The sequence below is a fragment of the Octopus bimaculoides genome, chromosome 1, assembly GCF_001194135.2.
Source record: "Octopus bimaculoides isolate UCB-OBI-ISO-001 chromosome 1, ASM119413v2, whole genome shotgun sequence".
Taxonomy (NCBI): Eukaryota; Metazoa; Mollusca; class Cephalopoda; order Octopoda; family Octopodidae; genus Octopus; species Octopus bimaculoides.
In genome coordinates, this window is record NC_068981.1 from 89,618,068 (window position 1) to 89,622,816 (window position 4,749).

The 4,749-nt window shown below is 39.4% G+C and overlaps 1 long non-coding RNA gene across 2 annotated transcripts in view; it reads left to right on the plus strand.

The window, feature by feature from the left end:
- Positions 1-10: 10 nt before the first annotated feature.
- LOC106874235 (uncharacterized) overlaps positions 11-4,749 on the plus strand; it is a 20,163-nt gene continuing 15,424 nt past the window's right edge. Inside the window, exon 1 of one of the 2 annotated variants that reach the window (XR_008264199.1) lies at positions 11-427. This is a non-coding gene — a long non-coding RNA (uncharacterized LOC106874235). The remainder of the gene's footprint in view (positions 428-4,749) is intronic. The other variant, XR_008264200.1, reaches the window with a different exon arrangement.

Sequence of the window (4,749 nt, forward strand, 5' to 3'; positions counted from 1 at the left end):
CCAGTGTGTGGGACATATCAGCGGTGCAAACCTGAATCCGGCCGTTTGTTTACATACCCGTAGCTAGTCACGCGAAACGTCAACGTGCTAAAGGCAATTTTTTATATGACAGCACAATGCGCCGGTGTCATCACAGGCGCTGGTATTTTATACGGATTAACCCCATATGAGGCGCACGGCCTATTAGGGGTTACAACGGTTCATGCCGAAATGACAAAAGGTCAAGCTTTTGGTGTAGAATTTATGATAACGTTTATTATGGTATTTACGTTTTTTGCTAACCTTGACCCCAAACGTTCAGATATGGGCTCACGATCACTTTCTACCGGATTATCTGTTACACTTGGACAATTATTTGCAGTAAGTCTGATTACACTTTATCAATTTTCTTTCCGGATTATCTGTTAGACTTGGACAATTATTTGCAGTAAGTCTGACTATACTTTATTTATCTTCCTTCCTTCTACTATTTTATTTGTATTTTTTCCTCGAACTTAACATCAAGCGGTTCCTTTTATTGAAGGATCTGGCCCTTGTGTCCAATAAGAGAAATCATCATCGTCATCATCAGTATTATTATTGTTATTTTCATTACCATCCTTCAATTCCATTTCTATTTGTTGCCGGGTGTCTTCCTCACACCTAGGGCAGAGAAACATACTGTATATATTGTTAGGCCATTAAATTAAACACACCAAATTGTTCATTTACAAAGTCATGTAATCGAGAAAAAGGAGAAGAAAAACAGAGAGAAAAAGGAAAAATTAAAAACTAATTAAATAAAAAAATAAAGGTGGAAAAGTGAAGAAAATTCACAGCTACAATGCTCTTCTCAGTACGTGTGACGTTTTAGTTAAGACAATCTTTTGCACTTCCTGCACGGATGGTAAGCCAGTGATCATTCTCAAATAATTTTCAGTTCCTTTTTTTAGTATTATTATTATTGATAATATTATTATTATTAAGGCAGAGAGTTGGCAGAATCGTTAGCATGCTGGATGAAATGCTTAGCGGTATTTCTTCTGCCGTTACGTTCTGAGTTCAAATTCCGCCGAGGTCGACTTTGCTTTCATGCTTTCAGTGTCGATAAAATTAGTACAAGTTACGCACTGGAGTCGATGTAATCGACTTGATATCTTCCCTCAAATTTGAGGCATTGTCCTTCCAGTATAAATGATTATTATTATTTTATGTTTGACTTTAGCTTTGCATTTGTACAAGTTGGCACCAAGTCTCACCCAGAGAACTCAAGAGACAACAAGTTAGAAGTTCATGTTGGTGTTATACCTAATGTGCAATATATTTGGTTTAGTACATAGTGTTGTTCTAGAGAATGTTTAAGAAACCATAAGAAAAGTATGCGTTTGTTTTAAAATTTGAGATTACATAGTATTTTATGTACGATATGAGCAGTTCCCATGTGCACTATCCTTTGAATTTCTGCCATTTTCGAGTTTCCTGGTATCTGAGCTTGGTAGGTATCAGCCTTTTTGCTATCATTTCTAGGGCAACAATGACAAGTATTGTTTTAGTCTTCAGGTTCCACATTTTGCTAATTTCTATTTCAAGATCTTTATACTTGCTCAGTTTTTGGTAGGTCTTGACAGATACGTTTATATCGATTGGGACAGTCATATGAATGAGGAGGCATGAGTTTTGTCTGAAGTCATTCAATATGATGTCTAGCCTATTTGCATCTATTTTTCTGTCAGTTTGAACGGTGAAGTTCCAGAGGAGTGAGATGTGATCATTTTCAAGTACTGGGGGTGGTTTGTGTTCCCATCAGTTTTTTATGATGAGTTAAGTCCAGGTTTTTGCAAATTACCCAGTGAATATATTGTGCAGCTCTATCATGCCTGTTGAGATACTCTGTAGGCGCAAGAAAACTGGACATGGATACAACATGATCAACGGTCTCATTTTGTTGTTGATATACATGACATATTGGGGAGCTGCAGTCTTTTAATATATTGGCCTGGTAGTTCCTTGTAGGTAGGCATTGATCTTGGGCTGCTATGATAAACCCTTCTGCTTCAGATTTTAAGACAGAAGCCATTAGCCATTGAGGATAACGGCTTTGTCAACATCGGCATTATTCACTCTCTTTGGGTGGTTGCCATTGAGAGGTTTTTCTTGCAATTTATCAGTAAGAATATCTAAGGCAGCAGTTTTAGTACAGGTTTTCATACGCATAGCTTTTTCTGCGCTTGTTTCTAGTACGTCTAATTTTGGAATTTGCTGTATTCAGAATTCACTTAGATATTTATTTTCCTGTTTTGTTACTGATGCGTATGATGCTTTCAGGTTTTGAGACATGTTTTAACATCCAGTCCTCAGAGTTTTTCAGGTTAATCTAGGCTAATTGTGACAATCTTCATTGTTAATGCTAGTTGTAAAAGTCCACGGCCTCCCTCCTTTCTTGGCAGATAAAGACGTTCTATATCTGCCTTAGGGTGGTGCGTTCTATGCATTGTCAACAGTTTTCGTATTTTTCTGTCAGCATTACATATTTCAGTAATTGACCAGTTAACGATATTGAAACTGTAAGTCACGACTGGTATGGCTAGAGCATTGATCGCTTCGATCCTCTTTCTTGCATTTAGCTCTGTCTTCAGTATTGCTCTCACCCTGCGATAACATTCTCTTCTGATCATTTCCCTCATCACTGAATGCTTGATATTGTCCCCTTCAATTAACCCTAGGTATTTGTAGCTCTCTGCTGGTTCTAACTCTTTTATGACATTTTGCTGGTCAAGGTTCACATTAGATATTTTTGTCATTTTTCCATTGATAAAGGTAGCTTTTGCACATTTATCAAGGCCAAATTGCATCCTGATGTCATCACTGAATTGTTTAACAATCACTACGAAGTTGGTCATTTTTTGCAAATAGCTTTAAATCAACCATGTAAATGAGATGATTTATATTTTTATCAAACATTTTATAACCGTACTGTGCATTATTGAGCAATTTTGAGAGAGGCGTAGGAGTGGCTGTGTGAATAGGCGCAGGAATGGCTGTGTGGATAGGCGCAGGAGTGGCTGTGTGGTAGGTAGCTTGCTTACCAATCACATGGTTCCGGGTTTATTCCCATTGCGTGGCACCTTGGGCAAGTGTCTTCTACTATAGCCTCGGGCCGACCAAAGACTTGTGAGTGGATTTGGTAGACGGAAACTGAAAGAAGCCTGTGGTATATATGCATATATATACATATGTGTGTGTGTGTGGGTGGGTATATGTTTGTGTGTCTGTGTTTGTCCCCCCAACATCGCTTGACAGCCGATGGTGGTGTGTTTACGTCCTCGTAACATAGCGGTTCGGCAAAAGAGACCGATAGAATAAGTACGAGGCTTGCAAAGAATAAGTCCTAGGGTCGATTTGCTCTACTAAAGGCGGTGCTCCAGCATGGCCGCAGTCAAATGACGGAAACAAGTAAAAGAGTAAAAGAATAAAAGAGAGAGAGAGGTAATAAGGCTAGACAAAAGAGGAGAGGTGATAGTGAGTCACCCTGGAAAATACCACATGAAATTCTTACATCTCCAACATTTAGAGATTCATTGTCACTGTTCAAAGTCAGTGTGGTTCTCCATGATCTCATACTTACAGACACAAAATCCACCTGTGTGGTAGGCTATCAAAAGCTATTTTATAGTCTATCCAGGCTATTGACAAGTTTTTGTGTCATTTGTGACAATCTTCTAAGATCATCTTATTGATGAGTAGCTGATCTTTACAACTATTCTGCAAACCGAATGATAGGCTATCATACATTAACACAGCATCCTGCCACCCACCGTAGAGTTCCAAAATATAATAAAAGGCATCAGAAAACGGAGTTTAAACTTATCTTAAAAATAAAGATATTTTCGACGCAGCGGCTCCCGCTTACAATGAGGCGCTATCGGCCAGCGAGCTCAAGGATCATATAGTATATACACCTGGATCGAGCAACCATAAAAGGAAACATCACCGCAAGACCTTACGGTTCGCTTCCTCTTCTCCCTAAGCGTCCGGATATGCGCAGGTAAGATTTTTCTTGCGTTAGTGGATAAGCATTTCATGCGATCACACAAATGTAGAAAGATCCTTACTCTTTACTCTTTTAATCTTTCACTTGTTTCAATCATTTGACTGCGGCCATGCTGGAACACCGCCTTTAGTCGAGCAATCGACCATGGGGCTTATTCTTTGTAAGCCTAGTACTTATTCTATCGGTTTCTTTGGCCGAACCGCTAAGTTACGGGGACGTGAACATACTACCATCGGTTGTCAAGCGATGTTGTGTGGGGACAAACACAGACACACAAGCATATACACACACATACAGGTATATGTATATATCAGTTTCCGTCTAACAAATCCACTCACAAGACTTTGGGCGGCCCGAGGTTATAGTAGAAGACACTTGCCCAAGGCAACACGCGGTGGGAATGAACCCGCAACCATGTGGTTGGTAAGCAAGCTACTTACCACACAGCCACTCCTGCACCTATATATAACAGACATAATTTAAGGATCTCTTTTAGATGTGCATCTAATGTTAAGAAAAAGTCACTTAGCACTCCTAAACCACGGACAGAGTCAGGTTCTTCATGCAGGATTAGAAATGAATGCCCAGTAGACGGCCGATGTAACACCGAGGATACAGTGTACGAAGCAAAGGTAGCCTCAAACAGGAGCAACACAAATATCAGTAACATCAATGCCAACATATCGACACACACTAAAATTTATGTCATATCTTGTGAA